The sequence below is a fragment of the Mauremys mutica genome, chromosome 1 (assembly GCF_020497125.1).
Source record: "Mauremys mutica isolate MM-2020 ecotype Southern chromosome 1, ASM2049712v1, whole genome shotgun sequence".
NCBI lineage: Eukaryota > Metazoa > Chordata > Testudines > Geoemydidae > Mauremys > Mauremys mutica.
Genome location: NC_059072.1, coordinates 179,099,440 through 179,113,316, shown reverse-complemented (window position 1 = coordinate 179,113,316; position 13,877 = coordinate 179,099,440). Strand labels below are relative to the sequence as shown.

Here is a 13,877-nt window from a genome sequence, read left to right as displayed (position 1 = left end):
TATTTCTTCTTTAAAATGTAATGTAGAAACTGAAAATAGGGTGCATCTTTTAACATCTTAATTATCAAATTGGCAGGTTTTTAAATCTTTTGGTACACTGATTTGTGCATGTGGAATATATCATTCGCCATAGGATAGACAGGATCATTAGAGCTCATGGCACAAGCCGCACTGGGCTCAAGGAAAGAAAATGTAAATATTGTTCCACTGTATTCATACAAATACACCAAATTTATATGAAAACAAAAGGCAAACCAGAAACCCCCTATAAATCAATTAGATTATCAAACTAGCTTTAAAGTACATTTCTACAGGGCTTTCTTCAAACAAATCTTGAACTCTGTGGGTATCCTGGCTAAAAGAAAGAAACTACCTTGAACAAAGACTGCAGTTTGTTACGTTAGGTCTTAGCCATTAGAAAGTGTATTTTTATATTTGTTCTTTCTTTATTCCTTTCACTTGGCATCACTTGCCCCATGTCGATTTGCTAATAAACTTGTTTTACTTTCTGTAAACCAACTCAATGCTGTGTTTGAAGGGAAGGATGAGTTTACCACACTTAAGTTAATGTAATGTACTGACTCTTTAGAAGAGCAGCAAACTTAATATCTTCTGTGAATGTACAATGATAGAAGCTGCACATTTCAGAGAAATATCTCTAAGGGGCCCAGGGGCTGGAGTTCACTCATTGTTACCTACTAGGCAAGGTTTGGGCTGAGAGAGCCTTGAGGAGTTTGTTGGTGAGGAAGACAAACTGGTATGGTAGGGACTGACACACAGTTTTGTCTCCAGCAAAGCTCACTCTTGCTGAGGTGGAGAGGTAACATAGTGGCTCACAGATCTGGGTGTTTCCAGCAGTGTGTTACACTGACAAAAATCTGCAGATCACCATTAGAAAGGGTTTATCTTAGCATGGTGGGATTCCTACACTCTTCCAAAGCACAATTAAATAGTACATGTGATTAAAATTCCTTTGCTTTTATTAACACAAAAACCTCTAGCCCAACCTTTCTCCCAAAGTTTGACTGTTCCTAGGATTCCTCCCTCAGGATTGCCCAACCTCACACTCTATATGACTCTTTTCAGATAGCAACTCCCCCACCTCCCTTTTATCCAGAGGAGTTAGTCTACATCTGGCAGTGAGTCATCATGAACCAATCAGCATCTCCCAGCAGGGTTGCAACAGCTGCCAACACGCGGGTCATCAGGAGAACCCAGCCAAGTTGTTACTGAACTGGGGTCAACAAACATGTTGACAAGGGGGATCCAGTGGACATAGTGTACTTAGATTTCCAGAAAGCCTTTGACAAGGTCCCTCACCAAAGGCGCTTACGTAAATTAAGCTGTCATGGGATAAAAGGGAAGGTCCTTTCATGGACTGAGAACTGGTTAAAGGACAGGGAATAAAGAGTAGGAATTAATGGTAAATTCTCAGAATGGAGAGGGGTAACTAGTGGTGTTCCCCAAGGGTCAGTCCTCGGACCAATCCTATTCAACTTATTCATAAATGATCAGGAGAAAGGGGTAAACAGTGAGATGGCAAACTTTGCAGACGATACTAAACTGCTCAAGATAGTTAAGACCAAAGCAGACTGTGACAAACTTCAAAAAGATCTCACAAAACTAAGTGATTGGGCAACAAAATGGCAAATGAAATTTAATGTGGATAAATGTAAAGTAATGCACATTGGAAAAAATAACCCCAACTATACATACAATATGATGGGGGCTAATTTAGCTACAACAAGTCAAGAAAAAGATCTTGGAGTCATGGTGGATAGTTCTCTGAAGATGTCCACGCAGTGTGCAGAGGCGGTAAAAAAGCAAACAGGATATTAGGAATCATTAAAAAGGAGATAGAGAATAATACTGAGAATATATTATTGCCCTTATATAAATCCATGGTACGCCCACATCTCGAATACTGAGTACAGATGTGGTCTCCTCATCTCAAAAAAGATATACTGGCACTAGAAAAGGTTCATAAAAGGGCAACTAAAATGATTAGGGGTTTGGAATGGGTCCCATATGAGGAGAGATTAAAGAGGCTAGGACTCTTCAGCTTGGAAAAGAGGAGACTAAGGGGGGAGATGATAGAGGTATATAAAATCATGAGTGATGTGGAGAAAGTGGATAAGGAAAAGTTATTTACTTATTCCCATAATACAAGAACTAGGGGTCACCAAATGAAATTAATAGGCAGCAGGTTTAAAACAAATAAAAGGACGTTCTTCTTCACGCAGCACACAGTCAACTTGTGGAACTCCTTACCTTAGGAGGTTGTGAAGGCTAGGACTATAACAGCATTTAAAAGAGAACTGGATAAATTCATGGTGGTTAAGTCCATTAATGGCTATTAGCCAGGATGGGTAAGGAATGGTGTCCCTAGCCTCTGTTTGTCAGAGGATGGAGATGGATGGCAGGAGAGAGATCACTTGATCATTGCCTGTTAGGTCCACTCCCTCTGGGGCACCTGGCATTGGCCACTGTCAGTAGACAGGATACTGGCTAGATGGACCTTTGGTCTGACCCTGTATGGTCGTTCTTATGTTCTTATGAACCAATTTTCCCAGATACCTTGGAATCAACACAAGAACCTAAGTGAGCAGACATTTAGATAAGTCAGAAGGGCAAGATTGCTAGCCATCCATGGCAATGAATGTCTATTTTGACTTCTCACACTTAGGAAAAGTCTTTTCACTTAAGGGCCATATTCCAGAATAAATAGAAAAATTAGTTTCTGCCTTTACCTTCCTTCCTGCAAACCGAGTTTGTGTGTCCAGTCAACCTAGAGAGAAGATGTAATGATCTCTGCAGAGTGCTCCAGCAGAACTAAACAAACAGGGGCTATGTGAGATGGCCATCTTTCATCTGAACACATGCAGTGGCTTTCTAGCCCTCAACAACTGTTTTTGCCTCCTGAATGCATAGGTAACAAGTTCTACTCAGAAGAGGCTTGTGTTTGTTTGGAAATCCATTAGCTATTCTAATTCATCCTTTTCAGAACATTGGACAGCAGCCAATCCTCACACAGGTGTGCCTTTCATGTTTGAAACACCACTCCCCCACAGAAAACATTTCAAATTCTGAATGAGAACAAGGTCAGTTATGACACTTTATGGGTCACTGAGACAGAGAACTGTCCACATGTTGAAAGCACAATTAAAAATAATTGAGTAGCTAAGTATGTTAACTAATAGCGTTCATGTTACTCTGAAGACTTAAAGGTCTGATTTTTTTAAAAGAAAATTTATTGGAACTTACACATTTTAATATGAAGCTTTTAAATATATATTTATATACTTATATTCAGGTTTATTCTGATAAATAGGAATATGGGGCCAAATTCATTCCTGCAATTACATCACAATGAATTTGACCTACTGAATTTATCTTAAAACATCCCAAGGTTTTGACCACTGTGCAATATTCCAATAGTATTTATCTGTATAAATGAAAGTTTATAAACTAATAGAACAAGCAACCTCTGACAGCTCAGAAAGGATTTGCATTGAATTAATGAGGCAAATCCTATGATGGTAGTGGATTACACCCATCAAAGTGTTAGATATGATGTAGGTAAACCATTAACTTTTTAAAAAAAAGAATTTAAGTGCTCATGAAAGGTGGTGGCTTGACAAGTTCATCCTCACAAATTATCTGTTTAGACACAGATGAGGAATGGTGTAGGCAGTAGCTAGGCAAGTTTCCCCACACATCACTACAGTGATCCAATCCTGTTTTGCTCTGACCATCACTGGGGGTAGGGGAAGAAGCTTAGTTTAGTCTTCGTGCCTATTTAACCCTTGGCCTCTGTGAGGAGACTGGCAATAAGGGTGCCAATATATAGTGATAATTTTTCATGTGTGGGTACATTTTCACTTGAACATAAATTGATACCAAATACTCGCTTCAGATTAGTCAACAATTATCTGAATCTTGACATTTCAAAGAAGGTTCAAAATTGAAATAAAACTTTAAAAAATTCACTTTTTTTATTTAAATGGGAATTTTTTTGGTCAACAATTTTCACAACTCCCTCCTAGCCGAGGGGCGGAGGGACAGGTCTAACATTACAGCTAACAAAAAGTTACTAATTACCTACCTATAGTTACAGCCACCTTCAGACATAGAAGTGCAAACAATGAACACAGACCGATGGATGACTAACATAAGCATTAGAGAACAGCACTGTGCCTGGTCCTTAAACTGTGCATCACAAAGGAAGAGAATGGAACAGAATGCATTTCCACATTCATTCCACTCCAGCAGATCAGTTACCTTGGCTTGTCGCTATGCAAACAGCCTGCTACTGTTTAAGCCAAGATTTGAAAGAATAACAATGGTCTTTCCGCTTACCGAACAAAAAAGGCATCTGACCAGTTGTTCATCCCACACTCCCACTCAGGCTTTTTCTCATAATACAATTTAAAAAACCCAAGTACATTACCAGTTTGTAGCACTAGGCTAAGTAGCCTTGACTCATCAAAATGCTGTTCTAAGTCTGAATTATTCAACAGTACATTTTTACTGGTTTCCCTTTTTGATTTATATAAAATTTAATTCCACTTTTCAGCTACTCAAGTGTCCCCACACTCACCCATTATTCTTATACTCCTTTCTATCTTACCAGGGGATCGTATCATCCCAGAGAGATACGCACACAGAGGGAGCCCTTCATGCAGAGATCTCCCATGTTCTGCAGATAGTGGGAGGGGCTGGGGTAGTGCTTCCCTCCACAGTTCCCTGAGGATGCCTCTCTCTGGTGAGGCACCATAAATACTGGGGGCAGGGCTGGGAGTTTGTGGACAAGGGGAGAGGCTGCTTTCTGTGGCACCATCACTTGCTCTGTCCCCAGATTCGATACAGAAATCCAGGCTTGAGATAGTCCAGTACAGAGTTGTATTGCTTCTATCTGAGTACTCTACAGAAGCTATTCATTAGCTGGAGAGGAGATGCTGCCAGAGATGCTGCCAGCTGGAGAGGAGATGGAGGATGGGACCCAGAAAGGCAGCAGATGACTCGAGTCTCTGTATGGTGGTAGGACAGTTTCCTTTAAAGCAGATCCCTATATCTCTGAGTGGGAGAAAACCTCAAAATTTCACAGCCATCAAGCCCTTCTCAGAGGGGAATGGTTCTGGGGAAACTGCATGAAGTGAACTTCACAATTTCCTACCCTCTGGCACCATACTATTCGCTGTGTGGGTGGGGGTAGGCTAGGTCACTGTCTGGTATAAACCTCTAAGTGGCACAGATTTTAAATATAGGAGGTCCTATTGTAAAGTTACTGCAGAACAGTACTTGTTTTTACTCCAATGGTTCCCACTGCACTTTATGGTTATGATTCTCAAATATGTTTTAAAGTGAGCATAAGTGTTCTCTGATTACAAAAAGTCATTACAAAATATACCTGAACTGGTTTGCATACAAGATTCTAAGAAAGAGCTGGGTTTTGCAAGGCAAAGAACAATCAATCATATTCTGTAATGTGTGTTACTCTTGAGCATTGACCATAGTCTGGACCAATAAACAGAAGTACATACACCTAATATTTTTGTAAATTATGTTCAATAAAGAAAGAAAGTAAGTAAGTAAGTTGACGAAGCCAAAGGTCTGACTTTTGTGTTTTTTTAAACACAGGTCTGTATGGATGCACAGGAGAAGAAAATAAAAATCTAGGATCTCTTTAGTTGAATCAAATAATTTTTACAAGTGCAGAGTTCAGCTGACTTTTCCCCTCAATTACTTTTATTTCAGCACTACCCTCCATTTGTTTTGTAGCAGGAGCTGGAAGCAGTGTTACCACAAGGGAGATTTTCCTTTCACAATACTTCCAAGCTGGATCAGAAAGTAGGCATATGAGATTTCCTAACAGTTTTACAGGCTGAGGGAGTTTGGATAGTCCTGATGACTATGCTATACTATTAGAGGGTGGATTACTACAAAATGAGTGCATAACTGGTCAAAAGACTGTACTCAAATAGTAGTTATCAATGGTTCGCTGTCAAACTGGAATTATCTAGTGGGGTCCCAGGAGTCACTCCCCCAGGACCCAAGTCAATATTTTCACTAATGATTTGGAGAATGGAATGGAGAGCATGCTTATAATATTTGCAGATGACACCAAGCTGGGAGGGGTTGCAAGCACGTTGGAGGACAGGATTAGATTCAAAATGACTGACAGATTAGAGGTTGGATCTGAGTTCAACAAGATGAAATTCAATAAAGACAAATGCAATGTACTACACTTAGGAAGGGAAAAATAAAATGCACAACTAAAAAATGAGCACTAAATGACTAGGTGGTAGTATTGTAGAAAAAGTATCTGTGGATTACAGTGGATCACAAATTAAATCTGAGTCAACAAAGTGAAGTAGTTGTGAAAAAGGCTCATATTCTTGTGTGGATTAATAGGAGTGTCGTATGTAAGACATGAGAGGTAACTGTCCAACTCTAATTAGCACTGATGAGGCCTCAGCTGGAGTACTGTGCTCAGTTGTGGGCACACACTTTAGACCAATAAACAGAAGTACATACACCTAATATTTTTGTAAATTATGTTCAATAAAGAAAGAAAGTAAGTAAGTTGACGAAGCCAAAGGTCTGACTTTTGTGTTTTTTTAAACACAGGTCTGTTTAAACAAATTGGACAAATTGGAGAGAGTCCAGAGGAGAACAAAAATTATAAAAGGTTTAGAAAATCTGATCTATGAGGAAAGGTTAAAGGGACTGGGTATATTTAGTCCTGAGAAAAAAAAGACTGAGGGAGGCCCTGATAACAGTCTTCAACTATGCTAAGGGTTGGTATAAGGAGGACAGTGATCCCTTGTTGTCTATGTCCACTGAAGGCAAGACAAGAAGTGATTGGCTTAATCTGCAGCAAGGGAGATTGAGGTTAGATATTAGGAAAAGCGGTCTAACTCTAAGGGTCGTTAAGCACTGGAATAGAGAGGTTGTGGAATCCCCATCATTGGAGGTTTTTAAGAATAGGTTTGACATACACCTGTCATGGATGGTTTAGGTTTATTTGGTCCTGCCTCAGTGCAGGGGCTGGACTAGATGACCTCTCAAGGACCCTTCAAGCCCTACAGTTTTATGAGCATTTAAACTTTAGTCCCTTACTCATCCCTCTGAACTGCAAAGTTCTTTCCTCACTAGCATCAAGTTTACAAAGAAAATATTTTCAGGGGACTGACAATGTTTCTATTTAAGTGAATCGCAAGACTCCCACACACTTCCATGGGAACTGTGTACAGAGCAAGGATGTATTTTATTAGTCGTATTACACAGAGTGTAATTATACTAATGAATTTAACAGACAACTTGAGATTCCAAAGAGTACAGATTGAGGCATGTGCAGTTGACAACAAATGTAAAAAAAACTTGACAATAAAACAGGCAAAATATTGCATACAAAATGCAATGTTTTAAAAAAACAAGTTTTAATTAGACGTACCACATTAGTTCATTGCTATTTTGGAAAATAAACAAATTCATTACTAGAACAAGCATCCAAAACTGGTTGATTGCAAAGGAGGAATCTTTTGCCATTCTCCTCAATGAGGTAGCATTAGATTATGTGGTTTCCTGTCATTTTCTAGGGAAAGAATACTTTTTAATATGTAAACTACATACAGTTTGTGGATGCACAGTTTAAGTATGCACACACACATGACCACGTGCACTGTATATCACTTTCTTTATATAAGTAGTAAAGTCTTACCTCACATTAAGTAAGTAATAAATGACTATAGTTTGTCCATGTCCAAATCATTGGAGAGTGTCTTGGGAGCACTGCAAGACTGTTCAAAATACCTACAAATGGATACAGTCTAGTATGGTTTCCTTTTTAAAAACATACTTCACTAACTCACAAAACACTCTCTTTCTATAGCCCCAACTTCTGAGTCAGTTTAAGAAGACAATTACCTTAAATTGAAGTCTGCTGTCACCAAAAATTGAAGTCCTCTCCATATAAGTTTTCACACTGTTCAGGGTAGCTAGGATAATATTGATCAAAACGTGATACCTATTTGTCTCAGAAGCCAAAAATATGCAAGTGTCACCCAACTGGTCATCTTCTTCCCCTCATAGGCAAACTACTCCATACTGGAAAGCAAGTCTAATTCAAATGTACACCATCGGGAATACTTGTGTACATAAGCAAGGTGCCTGACAAATGCATGGGGAACTAAAAGATTCTAGGAAGGATCAGGCTTGGTCTATCCTGAAGAAGTGTCGCTAAAAATTCTACCTGGTTTTGAAACTGCTTAGAGAAGCCTAACCTAGATAGAAATCGTTGGTTTCTATCCTTGTCTTTCTATATAAACTTAGAGCTATTTCCTCCCATCAAAGTATCCCTTCAACACTCCTATTGAACTTGCTGTCAGCCTAATGTGAGCAGAAAATGAAAGAAAATGTATAAGATGTCTTTTTATGATGGTACGACCAAAATATAGTTAACAACGTGACTATACTTGGAAGATTTTAATCTTTACTGTCCTTAATCCTAGATGAAATTAGCATTGAAGAAACATGATTTTTTCCAGTCATGAAAGAAAAAATATTTTTCACATTTACCTTCACTAGCATTGCTATCTCCTGACATTGGAAACTGATGGAATATGTATCAGATGGAGACTCATGTACTGTATGATAACAAAGCTCTCAAATATATTCATCGGCCAAGAAACCTATTTTGCACTTTATCCATGATATGAACTGAACAGGAAAAGAGATCCACGTTTTCTCAAGATACCAGGATCATGGGTGAATGTTTTCCCATTTCCCAAAGGGTATCTGTTGAGACTAACATTTTGACTACACAATTTTGTCTAAACATAACAGTAGTCATTTCGTGGGTGGGAAGCTTGCATAATCACATAGTCCTAAAGTAAGGAAAGAAATGTATGTCTGTACAAGGAAGTGCTCAGTTAATTAATTACATTAATTATTCTGCTTCTTTTAACATCACTGGGGGAATGATCATTTGATAAACACACACTCTGAACAAAATATATTAAATGAAACCAGTTTCCTTCTGAAGCATTTGGTTCAGTTTGCATGGGTGCTGCCATGCTAGAAACATGGAACCAAATTCAGTTCAATGGCACCGCTGATTTCACTATAATCGTTCTATTGACACCAGATTAACTGGAGGAGAATTTGACTCACAGCCTGGTACTCCCAGAGGCAGCAGGGAGCGGGCATGTGTGGAGGCAACATCTCTTCTGGGGCTAGAATGAGTACCTCATATTGCTTTTGAAGAGACTCCCATGACAGAACTTGGAGTACTACTGAGTGACTCAGAAGGCAGAGCTATTTACTCTTCTTAAGCCAATACTAACAACACTCTTCACTTTATCTCCAGTTATATACAGAGGACGTGTCCTCCACCTAACTGAAGTCAAAATAAAAATATATGGTGCAATAAGGTCCTAGGTGATATTGGTTTGGTGTTTACAAAAACCAAGATATAATGACTGCAGAATGCTAAAAACAAAAGCAGACAGCTCATCTTGGCTCATTTCTAGTAAAAACTTCACAAACCCATTTCATAATTCAGATATATTTCCTCTATTAATGTTATGCTCAGCTTCCATGGACGTTTGGTAGATCTGTTGCTGAGATTAATGCTCTGTGTAGTATTCTCTGTGTGGTGAGCAAGGTTCTTATATATAATTCACAAAGTTACTCAGATATGTTAAATTCAGTAAAGGCTCAGAATGCACAAAGGGAGAAAGAGGGTCCTCAGGACTTGATCACAAGATGGCAAAGAACAGGATTAAAATTGGCTCATCAGTTATTTGTCAGTTCTGACCAAATCTTCTGATCATCTTGGAGTTGAAGTCAATCTACCAAAGTCAGACTTTTATAAATATTTGCAATTTAGACACTTCTCTAACAAAAATTGGGTCTCTCTACAAAAATGTATATATAGAATAAGGAAATTCTTCCTCTAAGTACAAAATAGTGCAAATCCAAATATATTTCTTTAAAAAATTCTATTGATGTTTTATTAAGACTCAGAATAGAAATCTTTTTCTATGTTTCATACATAAGTACAAGAATTTCAGACAGATTTTATGGCAGTACCATTCATGTTCTACCCATTTTGCATCAAATGTGCAAAATTCACATACAATATGAATTTTAATTTCTATTTTGTTTTTGCCACTTATACATTTCTGAAAAATAAATGTTTAAAATGCCTATTGAAATGACAACTCTGGTGTTACCTTATATTATGGTGGCCTGATAGTGACTCCACAGTTGTGAAGACATTGTCCTAGCTTCCTCCTCCTTTACAGCTCTACCCCTCATTCTTCATCTGCAAAAATTCTGCTAAATCCTATCCCGAGTCTTTCTTAAGCAAAAGCTGCCAAAATGTTCCAAACTGCATGTTATGAAGAAGTGAACTGATGTATTTACTTTATGTCACAAATCAAAACATATCTGGGTCTGTTTCACATAAGAACGGTGCTGCTACTATCAAACTAGGTAATTAAGAACATAAGAACGACCATATTGGGTCAGACCAAAGGTCCATCTAGCCACGTATCCTGTCATCTGACAGTGGCCAATGCCAGGTGCTTTGGAGGGAATGAATAGAACAGGTAATCATCAATGATCCATCCCCTGTTGCCCATTCCCAGCTTCTGGCAACCAAAGGCTAGGGACACCATCTCTGCTTATCCTGGCTAATAGCCATTGATGAACTAGATACATTGATGGAGGTTAGGGCCTTTTTTGAACCCTGTTATAGTCTTGGCCTTCACAACATCATCTGGCAAAGAGTTCCATAGGTTGACTGTGCATTGTGTGAAGAAATACTTCCTTTTGTTTGTTTTAATCCTGCTGCCTATTAATTTCATTTGGTGACCCCTAGTTCTTGTGTTATGTGGTGTAATTAACACTTCCTTATTTACTTTCACCACACCAGTCATTATTTTACAGACCTCTATTATATCCCCCATTAGTTGTCTCTTTTCCAAGCTGAAAAATCCCAGTCTTTTTAATTTCTCCTAATATGGAAGCTGTTCCATATACTAAATCATTTTTGTTGCCCTTTTGTCTGAACCTTTTCCAATTCCAATATATCTTTTTTGAGATGGGTTGACCCCATCTGTACACAGTATTCAAGATTCTGGCATACCATGGAGGCAATATGATATTCTCAATCTTCTCTTTTCCAGACTAAACAAACCAATTTTTTTCAATCTTCCTTCATAGGTCATGAGATCTTTAATCATTTTTGTTGCTCTTCTCTGGATTTTCTCCAATTTGTCCACATCTTTCCTGAAATGTGGCGCCCAGAACGGGACACAATACTCTAGTTGAGGCCTAATCACCATGGAGTAGAGCGGAAGAATTACTTCTTGTGTCTTGCTTACAACACTCCTGCTAATACATCCCAGAATGATGCTTGCTTTTTTTGCAACAGTGTTACACTATTGACTCATCTTTAGCTTGTGGTCCACTATAACACCCAGATCCCTTTCCGCAGTACTACGTTCTAGGCAGTCATTTCCCATTTTGTATGTGTAAAACTGATTGTTCTTTCCTAAGTGGAGTACTTTGCATTTGTCCTTACTAAATTTCATCCTATTTACTTCAGACCATTTCTCCAGTTTGTCCAGATCATTTTGAATTATAATCCTATCCTCCAAAGCACTTGCAACCTCTCCCACCTTTGTATCATCTGCAAACTTTATAAGTGTACTCTGTATGCCATTATCTAAATCATTGATGAAAATAATGAACAGAACTGGACCCAGAACTGATCCCTGCAGGACCCCACTTGCTATGCCCTTCCAGCATCACTGTGAACCACTGAAAACTACTCTCTGGGAATGGTTTTCCAAGCAGTTTTCCAAGCAGTTTCCAAAGTCCTTATAGTAGCTAGGTTGCATTTCCCTAGTTTGTTTATGAGAAGGTTGTGACAGGTTAGGTCACCGAGACCCCCTTGGGACTGTCACCTGATGTGCTGAAACTACCTCTGAGCCCATTTTCCCTGTCAGATTGGGACCCCAGAACTCTGTCTTGTTGAGCCAGACATGCAAGCCTGCTGCAACACAGACCCAGGGTCTGAACCACGTCCCCAAAGCTGCAGCCTTTAACTGAAAACCACTCAGCAGGTATGCCTGTCTCCAGCACCCAGATACCCAGCTCCCAATGGGATCCAAACCCCAAATGAATCCATTTTACTCTGTATAAAACTTATACAGGGTAAACTCATAAATTGTCTGCTCTCTATAATACTGATAGAGAGATGTGCGCAGCTGTTTGCTCCCCGAGGTATTAATTACTTACTCTGGGTTAATTAATAAACTAAAGTGATTTTATTAAGAATAAAAAGTAATATTTAAGTGGTTTCAAGTAATAACAGACAGAACAAAGTAAGTTATCAAGCAAAATTTAAAAAAAAACACAAGTCTAAGCCTAATACAGTAAGAAACTGAATACAGGTAAATCTCACACTCAGAGATGTCCCAATAAGCTTCTTTCACTGACTAGACTCCTTCCTAGTCTGGGCCCAATTCTTTTCAGACCAACATTGTGGTTTATGGCCTGGGTCCAGCAATCACTCACCCCCCCACCCCCACCCCGTAGTTACAGTCCTTTGTCCTAGTTTCCTTCAGGCATCTCTTGGGGGTGGAGAGGCCATCTCTTGAGCCAGCTGAAGACAAAATGGAGAGGCTTCCAGGGCCTTTTATATTCTCTCTCTTGTAGGCAGAAACCCTTTGTTCTTCTGTGCAAAATCAGAGCAACAAGATGGAGTTTGTAGCCAACTGGGCAAGTCACATGTCCATGAATGATTCAGCTTTTTGCAGGCCAACACCATTGTTTGCATGTTATTTTGAATGTTCCTGGGAAAGCTCAGATGTGGATTGGCATCTCCCAAAGTCCATTGTCAGTTAAGTGTTTCTTGATTGGGCACTTATTGAGAATAGTCCTTTCTCAAGAAGCTGACCAAATGTTTCACTGATGCTACTTAGAATCAAACATATTGAGATACAAGTACATAGCCAATATTCATAACTTCAAATACAAAAATGATACACACATAAAGACAGCATAATCATAAACAGCAAAATACAACCTTTCCATAGACACCATACTTAAGAACATAAGAACATAAGAAAGGCCGTACCGGGTCAGACCAAAGGTCCATCTAGCCTAGTATCTGTCTACCGACAGTGGCCAATGCCAGGTGCCCCTGAGGGAGTGAACCTAAAAGGCAACGATCAAGTGATCTCTCTCCTGCCATCCATCTCCATCCTCTGACGAACAGAGGCTAGGGACACCATTCTTACCCATCCTGGCTAATAGCCATTTATGGACTTAGCCACCATGAATTTATCCAGTCCCCTTTTAAACATTGTTATAGTCCTAGCCTTTATAACCTCCTCAGGTAAGGAGTTCCACAAGTTGACTGTGCGCTGCGTGAAGAAGAACTTCCTTTTATTTGTTTTAAACCTGCTGCCTATTAATTTCATTTGGTGACCCCTAGTTCTTGTATTATGGGAATAAGTAAATAACTTTTCCTTATCCACTTTCTCAACATCACTCATGATTTTATATACCTCTATCATGTCCCCCCTTAGTCTTCTCTTTTCCAAACTGAAGAGTCCTAGCCTCTTTAATCTTTCCTCATATGGGACCCTCTCTAAACCCCTAATCATTTTAGTTGCTCTTTTCTGAACCTTTTCTAGTGCTAGAATATCTTTTTTGAGGTGAGGAGACCACATCTGTACACAGTATTCGAGATGACACGAGATGTGGGCGTACCATGGATTTATATAAGGGCAATAATATATTCTCAGTCTTATTCCCTTTTTAATGATTCCTAACATCCTGTTTGCTTTTTTGACCGC

General features: G+C 39.1%; 1 protein-coding gene across 1 annotated transcript in view; it reads right to left on the bottom strand.

Annotated features, from left to right (window-relative positions):
- The window catches only part of POU1F1 (POU class 1 homeobox 1), a 301,956-nt gene extending 297,799 nt beyond the window's left edge, over positions 1–4,157 (bottom strand). Inside the window, exon 1 of the mRNA XM_044980696.1 lies at positions 4,106–4,157. The gene's annotated coding sequence lies outside the window, so the exon portion shown is untranslated. The remainder of the gene's footprint in view (positions 1–4,105) is intronic.
- Positions 4,158–13,877: the final 9,720 nt, after the last annotated feature.